Source organism: Sciurus carolinensis, chromosome 15 (assembly GCF_902686445.1).
Source record: "Sciurus carolinensis chromosome 15, mSciCar1.2, whole genome shotgun sequence".
NCBI classification, from domain to species: domain Eukaryota; kingdom Metazoa; phylum Chordata; class Mammalia; order Rodentia; family Sciuridae; genus Sciurus; species Sciurus carolinensis.
Genome location: NC_062227.1, coordinates 27,366,462 through 27,388,490, shown reverse-complemented (window position 1 = coordinate 27,388,490; position 22,029 = coordinate 27,366,462). Strand labels below are relative to the sequence as shown.

Below are 22,029 nucleotides of genomic sequence, written 5' to 3'. Positions count from 1 at the left end.
GGGCTTTTGTGTTTTAATAACATGGCAGAGCACACTTAAGAGAAACTGCACTGATTCCCATAGCCTCTGTGGGTTGGAACAGAGCTGATGAGCAGCAGCTTTTAGAGGTGGAGTGGGAGAAAAAGAAGGCATAGCATTCTTGGAGGTGTTCACGCAGTGGTATGATGGCTTGCCAGGGGCGATCAATGAATTCCAACAAGATGTGTGTGGGCCGATTGATCAAATGAGCTCTCTCAGCATTAACCTTCCAACCCCCACTTCAACTGTTTGGTCTTACTGATCCCCTAAGCATACATTGGTTTGTCATAGTTCTGAGTTTAAGTCATTTCCTGCATCACGAAGGCACCAGCCAATTCTGAGACGTTATGGGTTTTTCCCCCTGAGTTCTTCCTGAGACTTTTTCAATAAAGTTCAAAGTGGTAAGAATTCAATGGAATTCCTACATTTTTGCATTTGCGTATCACCCTGTCTTGGAGTAGAGTGGAGGAGAGAGGGTAAGAGGCATGGTCAGTGACATCAGGAGTCAAAGCCTTAGGCTGACAAGGAAGCTTTGTCAGGGGACTTTCAGACACTAGCCAGTGGAGCTGTGGGAGTCTAGGGGTCAGGTCCTTGGAATCACATTACAGGGGTGGTGGGTGGCCCTGCCGACTTCTAGAATTGATGCTGGAGGATGCAGAGCTGGTGGGTGTCTGCACCTAAGCAGCCTGGAAATCACAATGTGCCTTCTGCACCCAGACTTCTGCATTGCCCTCGACCCTTCTCCCCAGAGCTGTGCCTGATTTGGGCTGAGAGCTGAAAAAACACAATGCTTGTTTGAGACATTCCTGCTTTACTATGTTAATAACCCACCTACTCTCCAGATGAGGACTCCAATAACTTCTCCCACCCATTTCCCCACAAAAAGAAAAGTGCATTGTATGTAGCATTTTTCATTGTGACTGTTGGTTATCCCATTATAACCAATCACTTTTACAACTCTCTTTTCTTTTTCTTTCTTGTCCTGCCTTGGCATGCTTTTTATATTGAAGACCATGACAAAACGCATTTCTCTGTGATGTTTCTAAAAGTGACCAGTTGAAGAGCTCTTGTCCCTGGAGACTAGGCTTTTATATTTCAGAGGATTCCTAACCTCTGATAACTAGTTCAATCACATAGTTTCACAAGATAAATCTAGATTAATAAATATGTGCAAAAAGATCCTTTGACTCTGTAGTTTCTTCCTATGTGCCTCAAAATGTTCATTAAAAATCTCCTACTTTGGTTTGCCATTTAATACTGGTTTACTCATATTGATCTTCCCTGGCATCTTTTAAAAAGATTTATTGTTTGAAACATACTTGGTTGAGCCAGTCTTATGCCAAGGAGGGTGGTCTGGTGGCCCTACTTACTCCTTTGAAGTGAGTTTATGGAAGTTTTATTCACAACAAAATTCTGCCAGTTTTTCTCTTTTCTTTTTCAAAATTTATACACTCCCTAAAAGAGTCACTTACTTAAACCAATGTCATTGATAGTAACATGAACAATCTAGAAAAATAAACTGAATGACAAATAACAGCATCAATAAGGACACAAATAATGAAAGAATTAAAATTTCCCTGTAATAGTGAACACGAGTATTGATCCCTGGAAGACCTTTGTGTGTTTGTAAAAATGTACCCTGGCAGAGATCCAAGATGGTGGACTAGAGGGAGGCTGCGTTCCTTGTCGCTCTGTAACTCCGGTTTCAAGCAGAGGATATCTATTTCTTGGTGAGGCAGTTTTTGCTGCTTATTGATCCCCTGCTGTTTACCCCATTTGTCTACTGTGATCACCTGCAGTCTGTCAGCATATTGACGTCTTTTTTGAGTGCAGATTGCTCACTGTCAGGCGCCTATCATCTGCCATTTGCCTGTCTCTTGCCTGTCCATCGCTTGCCTTTCACCTACCCATCACCCAACACATGAGGTACACCTCCTGATCATCTGAAAGCTGCCAGCAGACTGACCACAGACCGCCAGTGGAGCGCCAGCTGCCTGCCATTGCCTGGAAGTTCACTGTTACAGTACCCACAGGTTTGGTTACATGTGGTTGCCACCATTTTGAGACAACAGCCAGGCCCAGTAGGACCCCTGGCTAGACTGACTGAGCCCCGTCTCCAGGAGCCCTCAGCTCGACCGATCACTCCCTGCCTCCAGGGCCCTCACATCAACTGACTGCTCCCTGCCACCAGGACTCCCAGACCTACTGACTGCGCCCTACCACCGGGACCCCAGACCGACTAATCGCACCCAGCCTCCAGGATCCCACAACCACACCAAACACACCCAAACTCCAGGACCCCTGCCTGACCAACAGGACCCCACCTCCAGGACCTCCAGCTGACCACGTCCTCACCCCAAGCTGTAGCTCCCCATTTGCCAACACATTTAGAGCAGCCATCTTGGATAATCCTGGAAGCCAGAGTTCCGATCTTTAGGTGGGGCAAATCCCATCCTGAGACGCCTGCTGGAGGCTTGAAGCTCATTGTCAGGTACCTCTGGTGCATCAGGCTACTGAAGACTGGGAGGTTTCATTACTATATGACTGTTACAGTGTAGATTTTCTTTTTTCTCCTTACTGAAAAATTTTAAGTTTTTATTTCTTTACTTTTTTTGGCTCTCTTTTCCTTTTGTTTACCTGTTCCCTCAGAGTCTCTTTCTCCCTTTTTGCATGCTAACATCCAATTTCTTTTGATTACACTCTCACCCTTTCTATTATCTAGAACTTCTGTACATTCTTTTATTATCCCATTAACAGCTACATCCCACATCCCTCTGCATCCTCTTTGTCCTCCATTAGAAACTGCAGACCTTATTGCAAATCTGTTTGTTATACTGAAGATAATATTTGAACTCATTCTGTTTATTATGACAATTTTGTTAATGTCCTCATAGGGGCTATTTGGTCTAGGATTGCATAGTGTCTGAATTGGGCACTGCTAATATTGATCTCCCCTTAAAGAAAAGGTTTTGGAAACCTACAGGGCCACTATAAGCCTATAGGGAGTAATCTGGAATACCCCAGATCTGCACTGCTAGAGGGGAAGATACATGAACAACATGAAAAAACAAGGGAAGAAAATGATCCAAACAAATCTAGATTCTATATTAATAGAATCCAATGACAGTATGGTAGAAGAAATGTCAGAAAAGGACTTCAGATTATACATGATTAAGATGATTTGTGAAGCAAAGGATGAGTTAAGAGAGCAAATGCAGGCAATGATTGATAATACCAATAAGCAGGTGAAAGAGCAACTGCAGGAAGCAAAAGATCATTTCAACAAAGAGATGGAGATTCTCAAAAAAAAAAAAAAAAAAAAACCAAATGGAAATCCTTGAAGTGAAGGAAATAATAAACCAAATAAAAAACTCAATGGAAAGCATCACCAAAAGACTAACCACTTGGAAGACAGAACCTCAGACAATGAAGACAAAATATTTAATCTTGAAAATAAAGTTGCACAAACAGAGAAGATGGTAAAAAAATCATGAACAGAATCTCCAAGAACTATGGGACATCATGAAAAGACCAAATTTAAGAATTATTAGATTGAGGAAGGCACAGAGATACAAACCAAGGAAATGAACAACTTATTCAATGAAATAATATCAGAAAATTTCCCAAACCTGAAGAATGAAATGGAAAATCAAATACAAGAGACTTACAGAACACCAAATGCACAAAATCACAACAGATCGACACCAAGGCACATTATAATGAAAATGCCTAACATTCAAAATAAAGATAGGATTTTGAAGGCTGCGACAGAAAAGCATCAGATTACATATAGGGGGAAACCAATACGGATAGCAACCGACTTCTCAACCCAGACTCTAAAAGCTAGAAAGGCCTGGAACAACATATATCAAGCTCTGAAAGAACACGGTTGCCAACCAAGAATCCTATACCAAGCAAAACTAACCTTCAGATTTGAAGATGAAATAAAATCCTTCCATGATAAACAAAAGTTAAAAGAATTTACAAATAGAAAGCCTGCGCTACATAATGTTCTCAAGAAAATATTCCATGAGGAGGAAATGAAAAACAACAATGGAGGTCAGCAAAGGGAGGAATTACCTTAGAGAAAAACCACTCAAAGGAGAAACCAAGCCAAGTTGAAAACCAAAAATAAGCCCAAATGACAGGGAATACAAATCATATCTCAATAATAACCCTGAATGTTAATGGACTAAACTCATCAATCAAAAGACACAGACTGGCAGAATGGATTAAAAAGAAAGAGATTAAAAAGAAAGACCCAACAATATGCTGCCTGCAAGAGACTCACCTCATAGAAAAAGACATTCACAGACTAAAGGTGAAAGGTTGGGAAAAAACCTACCATGCATATGGACTCAGTAAAAAAGTGGGGGTTTCCATCCTTAAATCAGATAAAGTGGTTCAAGCCAAAATTAGTCAGAAGGGATAAAGAAGGACAATTCATACTGCTTAAGGGAACCATAAATCAGGAAGACATAATGATAGTAAATATCTATGCCCCAAACAATGGTGCATTCCTGTACATCGAACAAATCCTTCTCAATTTCAGGAATCAAATAGACCACAACACAATAATTCTGGGTGACTTTAATGCACCGCTGTCACCACTAGATAGATCTTCCAAACAAAAACCAACCAAAGAAACCATAGAACTCAACAACACAATCAATAACCTAGACTTAATAGACATACATAGAATATTCCATCCATATTCACTTTCACTTTCTTCTCAGCAGCACATGGAACCTTCTCAAAAATAGACCATATGTTATGCCACAAAGCAGCCCTTAGGAAATGCCAAAAAATTTAGATACTGCCTTGTGTTCTATCAGATCATAATAGACTAAGAGTAGAAACCAATGACAAAATAAAAAACAAATTACTCCAACACCTGGAGACTAAATAATATGCTATTGAATGAAACATGGATAACAGAAAACATCAGGGAGGAGATAAAAAAATTCTTAGAGGTCAATAAGAACAACGATACAACATATCGAAATCTCTGGGACACTATGAAAGCAGTACTAAGAGGAAAATTTATTGCACGGAGCACATTTAAGAAAACAATGAAAGGTCAACAACTAAATGACCAAACATTACAGCTCAAAGCCCTAGAAAAAGAACAGCAGAATAACAGCAAAAGTAGTAGAAGACAGGAAATAATTAAAGTCAGAGTTGAAATAAATGAAATGGAAACAAAAGAAACAATTAAAAAAATTGACAAAACAAAAAGTTGGTTCTTTGAAAAAGTAAACAAAATAGACAAACCCTTAGCCACACTAACAAAGAGAAGGAGAGAGAAAACTTAAATTACTAAAATTTGTGATGAAAAAGGAAATATCACAACAGACACCACTGAGATACAGAACATAATGAGAAGCTACTTTGAAAATCTGTATTCCAACAAAATAGAAACTACCAAAGACATTGACAAATTTCTAGAGACATATGCTCCTCCCAAACTGAACCAGAAGGACATACACAATTTAAACAGATCAATATCAAGCAATGAAATAGAAGAAGCCATTAAAAACCTACCATCCAAGAAAAGCCCAGGAACAGACAGATTCTCAGCCGAGTTCTACAAGACCTTCAAAGAAGAACTCATTCCAATACTTCTCAAAGTATTCCAGGAAATAGAAAAGGAGGGTACCCTACCAAACTCATTCTATGAAGCTAATATCACCCTCATACCCAAACCAGGAAAAGACACATCAAGGAAAGAAAATTTTAGACCAATATCCTTGATGAATATAGATGCAAAGATCCTTAACAAAATACTGACAAACCGTATCCAAAAACATATTAAGAAAATTGTGTACCATGATCAAGTGGGGTTCATCCCTGGAATGCAAGGATGGTTTAACATCCGTAAATCAATAAACATAATCCATCATGTCAATAGACTTAAGGATAAGAATCATATGGTTATTTCAATTGACGCAGAAAAAACATTCGACAAAATACAACACCCCTTCATGCTCAAAACACTAGAAAAAATAGGGATAGTAAGAACATACCTGAACATTGTAAAGGCTATTTATGCTAAGCCCATGGCCAGCATCATTCTTAATAGAGAAAAACTGAAAGCATTCCCTTTAAAAATGGGAACAAGACAGGGATGTCCTCTTTCACCACTTCTATTCAACATTGTCCTTGAAAATCTAGCCACAGCAATTAGGCAGACTAAAGAAATAAAAGGGATACGATTAGGAAAAGAGGAACTTAAGCTGTCACTATTTGCTGATGACAAGATTCTAGATTTAGAGGATCCAAAAAACTCCTCCTGAAAACTTCTAGACCTCATCAATGAATTCAGCAAAATAGCAGGCTATAAAATCAACACGCATAAATCTAAAGCATTTTTATACGCAAGTGATGAAACAGCTGAAAAGGAAATGAGGAAAACAACTGCATTTGCAATAGCCTCAAAAAAAAAAAAAAATACTTGGGAATCAATCTAACCAAAGAGGTAAAAGATCTCTACAGTGAAAACTACAAAACATTGAAGAAAGAAATTGAGGAAGACCTTAGAAGATGGCAAGATCTCCCATGTTCTTGGATAGGCAGAATTAATATGGTCAAAATGGCCATACTACCAAAAGTGCTATACAGATTCAATGCAATTCCAATTAAAATTCCAATGACATACCTTACAGAAATAGAGCAAGCAATCATGAAATTCATCTGGAAGAAAAAGAAACCCAGAAAGGCCAAAGCAATCCTTAGCAGGAAGAATGAAACAGGGGGTATCGCAATACCAGAACTGCAACTATACTACAAAGCAATAGTAACAAAAACGGCATGGTATTGGTACCAAAATAGACAGGTAGATCAATGGTACAGAATAGAGGACACGGACACAAACCCAAATAAATACAATTTTCTCATACTAGACAAAGGTGCCAAAAATATGCAATGGAGAAAAGATAGCCTCTTTAACAAATGGTGCTGGGAAAACTGGAAATCCATATGCAAGAGAATGAAACTAAACCCCTATCTCTCACCCTGCACAAAAATCAACTCACAGTGGATCAAGGACCTTGAAATCAGACCAGAGACCCTGCATCTTATAGAAGAAAAAGTAGGTCCAAAACTTCAACTTGTTGGCTTAGGATCAGACTTTCTTAACTGGACTCCCATAGCACAAGAAATGAAAGCAAGAATCAATAACTGGAACAGATTCAAACTAAACAGCTTTCTCTCAGCAAAGGAAACTATCAGCAATGCGAAGAGAGAGCCTAGAGAGTGGGAGAAAATCTTTGCCACTCATACTTCAGATAGAGCACTAATCTCCAGAATATATAAAGAACTCAAAAAACTCTATATGAAGAATACAAATAACCCAATCAACAAATGGGCTAAGGAAATGAACAGACACTTCACAGAAGAAGATGTACAAGCCATCAACAGATATATGAAAAAATGTTCACCATCTTCAGTAATAAGAGAAATGCAAATCAAAACTACACTAAGATTCCATCTCACCCCAATTAGAATGGCGATTATCAAGAATACAAGCAACAATAGGTTTTGGAGAGGATGTGGGGGAAAAGGTACACTCATACATTGCTGGTGGGGTTGCAAATTAGTGCAGCCACTCTGGAAAGCCGTGTGGAGATTCCTTAGAAAACTTGGAATGGACCCACCATTTGACCCAGCTATCCCACTCCTTGGCCTATACCCAAAGGACTTAAAATCAGCATACTACAGAGATACAGCCACAACAATGTTCATAGCTGCTCAATTCACAATAGCCAGATTGTGGAACCAATCTAGTTGTCCTTCAATTGATAAATGGATAAAGAAACTGTGATATATATATATACACACACACACACACACACACACACAATGGAATATTACTCAGCTATAAAGAAGAATAAAATTATGGCACTTGCAGGCAAATGGATGAAATTGGAGAATATCATGCTAAGTGAGATAAGCCAATCTCAAAAAAACAAAGGACAAATAAATGATCTGGCTGATAAGAGGATGATGACACATAATGGGTGGTGGGAGGGGGGCAAGAATGGAGGAAGGAGGGACTGTATAGAGGGAAAAGAGGGGTGGGAGGGGTGGGGAGGAAGGAAAAAATAACAGAATGAATCAAACACCATTACCCTATGTATGATTATGCAAATGGTATGCCTTTACTCCATGTACAAACAGAAACAACATGTATACCATTTGTTTACAATAAAAATAAATAAAAAAAAAAAAGATGGGAAACAAACAAACAAAAATGTACCCTGGCAATTCACAAGAGAACTCAACAATGTTAAATCTGCTCCGGAAACAGGTAACGAAATTGTTTTTAATTTTGCTTAAAACAGTTAAGAGATAATCAAGTCCATTTGGGACTGGGTTGTGCATGGGAAGGATACAAAAAGTTACAGAAAGGTTTTTACTTTTATGCCAGGGAAGGTGGACAAGTAACAAAGCAAAAATAAACAAGCCATTCTATCTGTGCCAGTGACCTGTCTTTGGAAGGCAAGCAGATGAAGAGACACAGTCTACCATGAACCCACTCATGTGCCCCAGCCTTCAAGTGGGAGAAGAAGGTAGGAATCGACAGGGCAGGGGAAAGAAAGGGAAAGGAGTTTAGAAACAAAAAAAGGCCAGACTTCTCTTGGATACTAGAGAGGACTCCTAAGAAAGAGAAAAATAACAGAAGAAATTTTTATTCACTGATTAAATTTCACAGAAGTATACTCTTTGAAAAGGAAGTCATGCCTTGGCTTTTATCAGAAGTCACTGCTTTCTTGTAGTTCGGTCCATACCTAAGTGACAAATTCACCACTTTAAGGACTGGTGCAGTCTTTAAATGCACCAGTGGGATTTCCTTTTCTTTCATCCTTTCCATAAAAATCAGAACTGGGAGGAGAGGGAGGAGTGAGATGGGGTAATAAGAGCAATATTTTATGAAAGTGCCAACACATTTTGCATTTCATTTATTTATTTATCTAGAGTTTCAAGTTGATTATCTCCAGGAAAGGAAAAGCTATAAATTAACCAAAGAAGCAGCTAAGATTATAATAGTCCAGGCCAGGGATGATTAATGAAGACTGGCAGCAACTCCAAGATGAGAAGAAAACAGACGCACTACCCCTTCCCCCAGGACGCCTGTCGGAGTTCTGCAAGATCAAGGAACACTGAACCCACTTAAAAGCCTGTCATGTCAACATGTCAAGAAGAAAACCTCTAGACTTTTCTATAGCAGAAAATGCTTCCTATTGAAGACAAGATATATGAAGGAGAACAAAAGGTTCCATCTGAAAGCCTGACATTTGTAAGGAGGACTTTCCTTAAATGATGCTTTCCCTTGAGTTTGGTAAGAATGTCCTGCAGGAAATAAGATAAGGAGCCAGTCAGAGGCAGTCTCGAAGAGGAAGACTGTGTGTTAAGGAGTCAGAACATGCAAACTAAAATTAGACCCCTTAAATGAAATGCTTAAAATTTGTTAACATACAAAAGTAAATTCATATCAGATATTTTATAATTACAAATAATCACTACTTCTAAAAAAAAAAAAAAAAAAAAAAAAAAGAGAGAGAGAGAGAGAGAGAGAACATCCAGGATCCATTATTCTCTATGTTAACCATGCCTCCCAGTTCCCTGCTTGCTCCAGGTGGTCAAGGTGACGCTCTGGCTGGGGAACAGATGGTGGGAGGCCACAGGTCTGGGTCTCTCTGTCCTACTTTCTCCCGGCTGTCGTCCCATCTCTCCGAGAGGGCAATTCTTCTGTAACTTCATAGCTGTAGTTCTCACAGGCTCTGGAAGCACATTTCCTCTCCTCCTCTGTCCCTTTGGGATGAGGGGTGGCACAGGCTAGCCACCGTGCTTATCTCTGGGCACCTCACCCTCTCCTCTGCTTTACGTTCATTTCAACCCTCTTAAGTGGGCTTCTTTTTCCATGGGATTCTGACGGACATACTGAAACCAAGAATCTCTCAAACCAGAGAGACGCCATGGTGAACTGAAATTTCTAGTTACAAAACCCGAATGATTGCCCCACATCCATGAGGGCAAACCAGTTGTTATTTATAAGAATCCAAGAAAATAGGCTATAGAAATTCCAGGTACAAAAGAGCCACAGAAACGAATCAATGTCAGCTAGGATTAATTATATTAATCATGCACTTTTATTATCACCGGAACCACCTGCTGCTAAATGACACATTCCAAACAGACTTCAAGAATTGTTCTAAACTAAATCATGTGAACTATAAGGAATGTTTTATTAAAATTGAATTAGGTCAAATCCACCATTCAGAGCATAGTTCATATTATGCTTACAGATTTTACTTTTTGAAAAGAAAAAGGAAATTGATTTATTTCTTGAATATTAAAAAACCCACTGCACATTAGAAAAGTGCTGGAACTTAGCTGTCTACGCTTTCTGAGTCTGGCATATAAATGTTTCTTTTTATCACTGACCAAGTATCTATACAGCCTATGCCTAATATTGCAAAATGTTCCATAAAGTCACCGCTTACAAGAATTTTGTGTAATTAAAATAGACAAAAATATACTTTAAAAAAATGTAAATTAGTTCCTGTAGCTTCAGAATTTTGAGTTTTGGCCCATTCTTTTTGTAGGTAATGTCTGGCATTCTGGATTAATTATTTAATGCAATTTTGTTGACTTGGAATTTAATTGTGTCAAACTGAATTGAGGATGGAGAGGGAGAAAGCTGAAAGATAAGAATTCAGACGTTCTCAGGATATTCTTGAAAGTGTGTGGGGTACACAGAAATCTGGGAGAGTAGAAGAAACTAAAAGGAATGGTAGATATAAGTGAAGTGAAAATGAGGAAGCATTAAATCAACTGAATCTTACGCTGGCACTTGCTAGTTTTAATGAACTGTTATTTCTGGCAATGCCTCCTCTTTTGTGGTTTCTTTGGGATAGCCAAGTTTAGTTAGAAGGACTTTTGCAAGAAAAGCTTGTTACCAAGCTAAACGGCTCAGGGTTTGAGTAAAGGGTCTTTCCAAAAGGTTGTGAATAATATGCATAGTGTTCATATAACTTCAGAGAAGGAAGGCTGAACAAGTCAAGGACTCGCCTGCTCTCAGGTCCCACTTACCCAGTGACAGGTTTGTTTTGAGCTCCCCTTTCCAATCATTAGCTTTGTGCTAACAGCACTGCCCCCTAGTGGTCTCTCGTTTGTGTGCAATGTGATAAAGAAAAAGAACTCAAGTTTCATGTTAAATACATATACTGTATCTATCAGTATATTTATTCCTATTTGAGAGTGGATTACAGAGACATATCATATTTATTTGTTCTGAGAATAGATCAAAGTATGCTAAATTGGCACTATTTTATTAAATAAGCAAAAACAGAAGTAAAAAATTAGGTACCATTAAATAATTTCTGATTTAATGATTCCCCCCAAAATTACCTAATATTTTGGAGTGCCTATCATGCTAGGCATGTAAGAAATGCCATATGTGTAAGTAAATGCCATATGAGTAAGGCTAATTCTATCCTTAACTTCAAAAAAATCTCTGATATTTGGAACACTAATGTAATCTCTACTCTGAGGAACACAAAGAAAGGAGGAAAGGAGGGGATTTAAAAACTTCACATATCTAATTTAGTTTTGAAGTTTATTTTCTCCAGGAAAATTATTTTAAAGCAATTTCATTTTTATAAGATGTAGACATACTCTTTAGAGCTTTAAAATACAGCAAATTCAAAGCAAAACCTTTCTAATAGTACAGGCATACTAATTATGTATTTATTCAACAGAAAAAATAAACCCATAAAATCAACTTTTCAGATTATCAGAACTTGAAAATTTCAGGGGAGGTACATTGTATACCAGTGTTTTCCACGGAGCAATTCACGTACCACTGGTGATTAAAAATTACTTTAAACAATTAGATATATGGGCTCTTTTTTTGTGTGTGTGGTGCTGGGGATTGAACCTAGGGCCTTTTACTTGCAAGGCAAGCACTATACCAACTGCGCTATCTCCTCAGCCCAATATATGGACTTTTAATTGTTATGCAGGTATCGGAACCAGGCAATTGTGAAAAGGCAACTGAGATATCAAATCTATGATTTCATAGATATTAATATTAGGACTACCTTCCACATGAACCCCAATAATCATGTTTGTAAGTTCTTTAGTTACTTTGCTTCTACAGTTAAGGTAGATTGGAATTGTAAATTTCAGTTTCCGAAAGCCTCCGTTTTACCGTTTCCATCGGTCTGGTGTTATTGAACATGTCCCTCTGTCTAAGGCACTTCTCTCTTTTCTATTCTTTATAGCTCTACATGACAGTAGAGTGTATTTTGACATATTATACATACATGGAGTACGACTTATTCTGTGGATGTACATGATGTTGAGATTCACTGTGGTGTATTCACATATGTACACAGGAAAGTTATGTCCGATTCATTCCACTGTCTTTCCATTCCAAACACCCTCCCTTCCCTTCATTTCCCTTTGACTAATCCACTGAACTTCTATTCCCCCCAGCCCAATGTATGTTGCGTCTACATATCAGAGACACCATTAGACCTTTAGATTTTGGGGATTGGCTTATTCACTTTGCATGATAGTCTCCAGATCCTTCCATTTACCAGCAAATGTCATAAAGTCATTTTTCTTTATGATTGAGTAATATTCCATTGTGTATATATATATCTCACATTTTCTTTATTTATTCATCTGTTGAAGGGCATCTAGGTTGGTTCCATAGCTTGCTTATTGAGAAGTGAGCTGCCATAAACATTGATGTGGCTGTGTCACTATAGTATGCTGATTAACTCCTTTGAATATATACCATGGAGTGGTATAACTGGGTCAAATGGTGGTTCTATTCCAATTTTTTTGAGGAATCTCCATACTGCTTTCCAGAGTGTTGCACCAATTTGCAGTCTCACCCAGCAGTGTATGAGTGTACCTTTTTCCCCACATCATCACCAACATTTATTGCTACTTATATTCTTGTTAACTGCCATTCTGACTAGAGTGAGATGAAATCTCAGTGTAGTTTAATTCAGTGCACTTCTCTTCAAGTTATAATTAGAATGGAGTAGTGCTGTCCAATAAGAATATAAGAGAAGCCACAAATATAATTTAAAACTTTATAACAGGCATTTAAAAAAAAGAAATAGTCAAAATTAGCCTTAATAATATACTCCTACTTAAGCTGCTATATCCAAAATCTTATGTTAGCATGTAACCAATATTAAAAATGTAGTTTATACCCTTTTACCCTAAGTTTTTGCTATTTGATATATAGTTTACACTTACAGCTCATCTCCGTGTAGCCTAGTTATATTTCAAATGCTCATAGCCACCCGAGGCTAGTATTGAATAGCATAGACCTACAGATGTCATCTGATTGAGGTTCAATTTTCGGAAAAGTACCACATAAGTGATGTTGAATACTTTCACCCAGAAGCACATGTCTGGTGTCCTTTTTGTGATGGTGGTACTCTGTGTCATTGTCTGAATCCAGTACATCTTTAAAGGTTGCAAAGCGGGGATGCTGAAATTTTAAAATTCCTTCTTTATTAGATGGATCCCTTTTATCAAGAGAAATACAACTATTTGGTTACTTGGAAGTTTGCATAAAGAAGGCAGAATCAATGTTTGATCTCTTTCTTTGCTGGTTTTGAAATAATGATTTTTGGCTTCCTCGGATGTTTACGTATGATCAGTAGTATATTTTATTTTCACACTATCATTAGGAATTCATGAATTTTAACACATTGATGTGTTTCCATCCGTCACAGTTACTGTATCTATTTCAGTTAGAATTTCCCCATCTCTGGTCACTGAGAGCCTATTTAATTTGATGCCAGAGTTCTGATCACACCAAAACTGTCTATGATATCCCAGGCTTTTGTACATTTCCCATTATGAACCTTCAATCAGCTTCCTGCTCAAGGAGCCCTGGATTCAATCTTTTTAGTGAAAATTGTGGGCAGAGGTCATGATCTCACAGTGAGGGACTGAGTGCTTTCTAAGTCTTCAGAGAAAAAAAGATAGGAAACATTTGGTTTCATAAAATAGTATTGGTCATGAAGTCATAATGGTATTTTTATTTAAATTCAAGAGAGGAGGATTTTTTTTTCTTCTTCTTCCCATTTGGGCCTTCCCCTTGTCAAATTCTAGATTTTTTTTTTTTTAAATGACATGAATATGTTGCTCAGCAACTTCATCCATAATTCACACCCACGACCATCTCAGAATACATACCAAGACTACTCCACCAGAAAAATGATTACAAAAACCAGTTTAAGATTCTTTTCAGTCCTTTCTGGTGTTAGGATAGCATTCCACTTGGATAAACAGTCAAATTACTGCAATTTAAAGTCACTTGGCAAAGTCCTGTTAATGCTGTTATGCCACCTACTGGACAGTCAGGCACAATCGTCTCACTTTACTTTTGATGTTGAGATTGTTTTAAGTAATTTATCGTTTATTGTTGTGAGGCTGAGGATTGAGCCCAAGGTCAAATTGCTTTATTTTAGATTTAATTTTGCTCTCTAATTATGTGAAGTTTTACACGACTCTAAAGTCAACTTTACAAGATGAATCTAGTTTCTCTCCCTATCTCCTTTATCCGAATTTCTTCCTCTACCTTTAGATACTGTTTTATTTTTAAATACTGTGATTCATCTTTCCATTAATATGTTAACATAATTATACAAAATTAATACATATGTATTTTTTTAAATCCACTCTTTCCTTTATTAAATAAGTGGCAGCACATTGTATACACTTTTCTCCTCACTGGAAAAATAGCATTATTTCAATCACAGGAAAGTTTGCATGCATATGGTAGCCTGGAATGTTGGACTTTACTTTATCAGGTAATCTAATTTTTTTTTTTTAAATAGGCAATTAAAAGTGAATTTACTAGGTGAATTTGCATCAGTTCATCATATTTATGTTACACATATTTCTACACATAGACATACACACATATCTATACACATATTCATATATTGATTTTCATATTCATTCCTATTCTTTACTATGTGAATTTACATCAATGCTGGTCCAGTTGCAAACAGCTCTGAGATCTAGAGCTCTCTCTTCTATTGTTATTAGGATATATTAACAAATAAAGTCAGTTCCCCTTATCTATGATTTTTCTCTCTACATTTTCAGTTCACCATGGTTGAAAAATATTGAATAGAAAATTCCAGAAATAAACAACACCTAAGTTTTAAATTAGGGGTCATTCTGAGTAGCAGGGTGAAAACCTGTGCTGTCCTGTTCTATCCTGCCTGGGACATGAATCATCCCTTAGCCCAGCCTCTCCATGCAGTAGATACTACCTGCCCCATGCCAGTTTAGAGAGAGGGAGGGAGGGAAGGACAGAAGGAGAAGGAGAGAAAGACAGGGAGCACACATGCATATCATTTTTTTAATATATATTTTTAGTTGTAGGTAGACACAATAACTTTATTTTACTTCTATGTGATGCTGAGCATTGAACCCAGAGCCTCCCATGTGCTACGTGAGCACGCTACCACTGAGCCACAATTCCAGCCCCATGTACATCATTTTTAATAAAATCTAAAATATATTGTTCTAGTCTATTTTGTTACTTTTTAAATCCCCTACTATGCCCAATTTACAAGTTAAACTTTATCATAGATACATCTGTATAGAAAAGACATAGTATACACTTTGGTATGACCCAAGGTTTCATGCATCCCCTGAGTCTTGGATCATATCCCGCAAGGGTAAGGTGGTCCTATATACTCCATGGCTTCATTTTGTCTGCTGTGGGTTGACTCTTTTCTCCCTCCCCTACTTTTAACTGGGTCTTCTCTTTACCTCTTTGCCCCTACTGAGTATTTCCTGTTCAGCTTGGATTCTGTTTCTGACAGTTTCTCTTGTGCTTGAAGAAAAGATGGGTTAAGGACCCCAGTGGGATGCATTGGGCCCAGCTGTTCTCTGGTGTTCGCTCGCAAGTAGAAGCCATCAAGAAGACGGTGGACTGAGACAGACATCAGTAGCCTATGTACATGTATGATTGCACAAACAGTGTGCATCCACATCGTGCACAACCATAGAAATGAAAAACTGTACCCCATTTGTGTACAATGAATCAAAATGCAGTCTGTAAAAATAAAAAAGATTTAAAAAAAAATAAAGAAAAAAATAAAACAATTTTAAAAAGACTACACATTTCAGCTGTGCCTGCCCGACTGGCCCACAAATTTTAGTCAGTACATGTCAATGATGATCGTTTCTCTGCCTCTTGACAACATCAGAAACCTCTTTGCTTCTTTCTACTTCCCCTAACTCCTTCACAACACCACACAGATCTCAATATCACTAGTAGTTTATTCAATTCACACATATTTGGAATAAACATATCTGGTTCATAAGGATGGGGTTTTCTTATCTCTTTATTGTAGATGGTGTCTGTGAAATTTTGCTTTTGATACCCTAGTTGCTATATTTTTTGGTGATTTGGGGAGGTTAACAAATTATGCCACCTTTCACCATGTTCTAGAAACTTTAAGATTTTTGTTTTGTTTTACTTTATTAGCAAGTATCTTTATGCCTAGATCTATTCAACAGTTTTTCTGATGCAAGGCAGATGCTCCTTGACTTTTAATGGGGTTACATCCCATTAAACCCATTTTAAGTTGAAAATACTATAATTTGAAAATGTATTTAAGACACTTAACCTACCCAACATTGTAGCTTGACCTAACCTACCTTAAAGTGCTCAGTGCACTTATATTAGCTTAAATTGGGTGAACTCATTTGACATAAAGGCTATTTTATAAAAAAAAAGGTGAATGTTTATTAAATGCTGACAAACCAGAAAGTGAAAAACAGAATAGTTATATGGGTAAGCGTTTACAACACTGTAAAGTTGAAAAAGCTAAGTTGAACATCATAATTCAGAGAACGTCTGTATTTTGTTTAAATACTGTAGGCACAGTGATGTCTACACATTCATATTTGAATGCTCCACAGTGAATGCTATAATGTTTACATCTGTCTCTCTCCCCCATTTCCAGTCTGTGAAAAATCTCTGGACAGCTCTTCCCCTTACTGTCTGGAATGTCCTTGATGTGGTTTGGATCTTGAATGTCTCCTGAAGGTGTCCATGTGGTGAAGCCTTGGCCCCCAACTTGGCACTACTGGGAGATGGTGGAAACTTTAAGGGAACTGTGAGACCCTGGTCTTGTCCTCTTTCTTTCTTCATGGCCATGAAGTGAGTAGTTTTGCTCCACCATTTGATTCTGCCATGATGTCCTGCCTCATTACAGATCCAAAAGCACTGTGGGGCTAACTGATTATGAACTGAAACCTCCAAAACTGTAAGCCAAAGTAAACCTTTCTTCTTTCTAAGTTTATTATCTCAGGTATTTGTTATAGTGATGCACAACTGACTAATACAATCCTTGATACTGACACAGAAGTCAATGGAATATGAATTGCACATCTGAAGTGCTCTGGCATGATCACCGTGCTACAAGACAGTCATAAATGCTTTTTATTTCTTTCCTTCCATAGCAGTAGATGCACACTGATTCTTAATCCAGGTGGTAGAAGAAGAGACCTAGAGAGGCAGGACTCCAAGTATTAAAATGAGGAGGCAATACATTGGGAGGCAGTAGTAGTTTGATACAAGTTTTCCAGGTGATTCTAATAGACCTCCTCAGGGTTGTATGTGGATTCTCTGCTCTTGGTGCTAGAGAAGAGAGGGTGCCATGAGACCTGGCCCTGGGCATAGGTCACCTGGGGATCCTTGAGCAGAGGACTAGAAAGTGACTAAGATTAAGGGATGGTAGAAAAGAGAAAATGGAAGACATCAGCCCAAGGATCTAATTGCTTTTTGAGCCCATCTTCTTCAGGTAGCTTAGCAACTGAAATGGCTTTATTTTCAAGACATTTAAAGTTATCTCTGCTTAATGTTAGGCTTGGAAAACTCTTTCAACTCTGAACAGAAAACAAAATCTTTCATTTTCCATTTAGAGATTATAGGTATTGAATGGAAACATGTGAAAGAGGTGGCAATTTGGGTGAAAGTCTTTCACCCAAAAAAGACAGATGATGATATCACATCTGTGGCTGTTTTAACAGAGGGAGAGTGTTCAGGAAGGCAGAGGAGTGGGGAGAGAAGGATGTAAGAGATAGGAGGATGTTCCCAAGAGGGAGATGGGGATGGTAGAAATGATCGCAGACACTGCCAACTTAGTGAATATGCTTGCCTTCCTTTAGCACAAAGGCACTGAGTGGGTATATTAATGGTCTCCATGAATGCCAGAGCTGTAGTGCCTTGATTGGAAGTCATCAGGTCACATGGTCTGAAGGCAGACAAGATGCAAACAACTGACAGGCTGACTCAAGTCCTGGCAGGTGACTTAAGGGCTTAATAGCATTGAGCATTCAGTATTATTTCTGAGGAATCAACAGAAGTTCCAGCAATTTAGTAACTAAAGGTCATATCATAATCCCCATGTGGGTTCACGTGGAGGTAAGCAGAAGTTTTCTCTGTAAGCAAGAAGGCTGTCGTCTCGAACTCAGGCGATAATAACTTTATATTTCTGAGTTGCCTATGTATTTTTGGGTGCAGATATTGTTTCTTCTATAATTAAAGAAGGATCACAAGAACTGAGGCCCCTGAAATTTAGTTCTCTTCTCTATACAATTAGTATCTTTTCAGTTTTTATTTTTCTTTTCCTGTTTCCAAGGTAGGACACAGCCTATGAACACATACTGCATAGCTGGGGTGACAGCTCTGTGAAGGTCCTCTGCCCTCTTCTTTCTCACTTCAGTATCTCTTCTTGCCTCTGAAATAGTCTGTTTTTTTTTTTTTTTTTTATGTATATGTTAACATTACCCGTCCCCTCCATCCTCACCAAGGTTAATGTCCCAGAAATTGACATAAAGTAGACCACTATAATATTTATTGATCTGTAATGTTAAAAAGAGACCCTTATGAGTCAGAAGAAAAAGTGATGAGTCACTAAAAAGAGGGTGTTTCTACTCTACTAATTTCAGCTACACAGTATGTAATAACCAGGATATAAAAGGTTTTCAGCTCTTATCCAACAAATGCTATAAGAAACCACCAAGAAATCAAGCTATAAATAATGGGGCACATTTTTATAGTTAATATATTAGTATCGAGCTTGAAGAAATAGAAGATAAGTTTGGATTTCTGATACACTATTGTGAATTGGCCTTTTCTTTCTATATTATGGTCCTTAAAAAAAAAAATCAGTTTGATGTAAAGAGAGAGCCTACAGAGCGAGAGAAAATCTTTGTCACCTGCATTTCAGATAGAGCATGACTCCCCAGGATATATAAAGAACTCAAAAAACGTAACACCAAAAAACCAAACAACTCAATCAATAAATAGGCAATGGAACTGAAGAGACACTTCAGAGAAGAAGAAATACAACTGGTCAACAAATATATGAAAAAAATGTCCATCATCACTAGCATTTAGAGAAATGTATGTTAAAACTACACTGAGGTTTCATCTCACTCCAGTCAGAATGTCAATTATCAAGAATACAAACAATAGGAAATGTTGGTGGTGATATGGGGGAAAAGGTACACTCACACTGCTGTTAGGACTGCAAATTGGTGCAACCACTATGGAAAGCAGTATGGAGATTCCTCAGAAAACTTGGGGTGGAACCACCATTTGACCCAGTTATACCACTCCTCAGTTTATACCCAAAGGACTTAAAATGAGCATACTACAGTCATGTGACTACATCAATGTTTATAGTTGCTCAATTCACAATAGCCAAGCTATGGAACCAACCTAGGGCTCTTCAACAGATGAATAGATAAAGAAAATGTGGTATATATACACAGTGGAATATCACTCAACCATAGAAGAATGAAATTATGGCATTTGTCTGTAAATGGATGGAACTGGAGTGAAATAAGTCAATCTCAAAGAACCAAAGGTGGAATATTCTCTCTGATGTGGATGCGGAACCCCAATAGGTGGAGGGGAAGCGGAGGGAGGATTAGAGGTTCACTGGATTGGACTGGGGCAGGCAAGGATGGGGGATGGGAATGGGAAAGACAGTAGAATGAATCAGACATGACTTTCTTATGTTCATATATGAAACCATGACCATATAACTCCACATCATGTACGCCCACAAAAATGGGAAGTTGTATTCCATGTACGTGTGATATACATACATTCTACTGTCATGTATAACTAAAAAGAGCAACAAAAGTCAGTTTGGGCCCACAGTTGCCTCCGGCGTGGAAGGTGTATATACACCAGGCGTGGTATGTGGGACTGGGGAGTTGCAGAGGAAACTGGTAGTTCACTTTGAAATTCGGGTGTACATTCCTCATAACCTGAAATCTTTGGTATGTTAATTCAGGACATCTGGGGCTTGCAGGCCCCATTCTTCCCACACTGCTCCCCCACCTGGACTTACTGTTCTTAGCGTCTTTGTCATTCAACCGGGAATCCTTTGGAGCAGGCGGTGCAGACTTTCTAGTGACATTCAGTGGATCCCACAGCAGATGGAGCCTGTCAGGAGCACAAGGCTTGTTTTAGTCTCCTGGTTATATACAAATAAAGCAGGAGGGGGTGACAGACTTCCAGGCACTTTTCTTTGCATGCTCTGAACCTCATTCATTTGCTTAAACTTAAATCTGAAACTGAGTTCATATTTGTCTTCTCTGAACTTTTATCCTTTTAAGTTTCCTTATTGTGTTTTGGTGAAACCATATTTCCCAGCCCCTCCCCCCAGTTTTCTAGATTTTATTTTCTATATTTACTAATTCAAGTATTTAATTAACAAAAATCTATCTAGTTGGTGTGTTGTTGTTTGTCACACTACTGGACACCAGACACCCTGGGGTGGGAACAGTGAATGTTGCCTTTGTCCTCAGGAATTTACAACTTAGCAAGTCCTTGTTTGCATCTGCTGTCCCTCCTGTCCATCCCACCAGGTGCACTTATGTCTTTAGGTTCTTCCTTTGCACCACCATGTAGATTCTCATGCCTGGTCCACAACAATCAAGTGCTCAGTGGCTTCCATTAGCCTGAAATTTAAAGCCTCTACCATCTTCCTGGTTCCAGTAGTTCTCAACCTGTTCTATGTAATTTGGGAGGGTCTGTTTATTTTTGATACCGAGAAGCCCAAGAACCCACCTGTAGAGTGGAGGATTTAGTCAAGTTCTCCTCAGGTTCCTGATGTATGCTTGGGTTTGTTTGAAAGTAGACTCAGTCCCTTTCCTAGTCAGTCACTTTAGCTTGCCCAGGTTATGCAAATCCAGGATTGTTACTCTTCAAAGAGGACACACACATCCCTGCCTCTGAGCCTTGGCCTCCACTCCGCCTGCTAGCATCTCTCCCCTTGTGCAAGCTAAGCCCTGGGGGCAAATGTCATGCATAATTTATCTTTGGCTCTCTCCAGGAACAAGAAATGCTCATCGAATGCTTGGCCTGGCTCAATAACCACCCTTTCCCTGATCCCGGAAGTCTTCATACTTCTAAATGACAGTATTCTTGACAATTCTGTTTTACAAATGAAAAAGTAATTGAGCATCACATAATTTAAGTAGTTTCTTTAGGAAACATAGGTAATAAGTGTTGCTAGTAAGAGCAGGGTCGTAGCTAAAGGTAGGGCTCTGGGCTCAAACTTCTAGTATGAAGTGGAGGAATCAGAATAGCTTTTGTGTGTGAGCATGAGACAGGAGATAATCCAGCCTGTGACTTGGGAGCTATTGAACTCAGGTGCCAGCTCCTGCTTGGCTGTGTAGACCCCTCCTCTCAAGCTGCCTTCCTTCTGCAGCCAGAGTTAATTCTCCTAAAACATTTCCATCACAACAGGACCCTGCTTAGAAGCCTGCTGTGGTGCCCAGTGAACAATCTAACCTGATGCCCAAGGCCCTTTAAAATATGCGCTCCGCCTTTTGCTCTGGCACCATCTCTGGCTTGTTCTTCCCATTCCCCCAAGGCGCTGCTCTGAGAAAGGGCCCCCTCCTCCCTGACATCCTGACGCTTGC

General features: G+C 38.6%; 1 protein-coding gene across 7 annotated transcripts in view; it reads right to left on the bottom strand.

Annotated features, from left to right (window-relative positions):
- Positions 1-22,029, bottom strand: part of Dlgap1 (DLG associated protein 1) — an 879,880-nt gene that overhangs the window by 449,481 nt on the left and 408,370 nt on the right. For all 7 annotated transcript variants that reach the window (XM_047526690.1, XM_047526689.1, XM_047526695.1 and 4 more), the window contains one exon: positions 20,451-20,545. The gene's annotated coding sequence lies outside the window, so the exon portion shown is untranslated. The remainder of the gene's footprint in view (positions 1-20,450; positions 20,546-22,029) is intronic.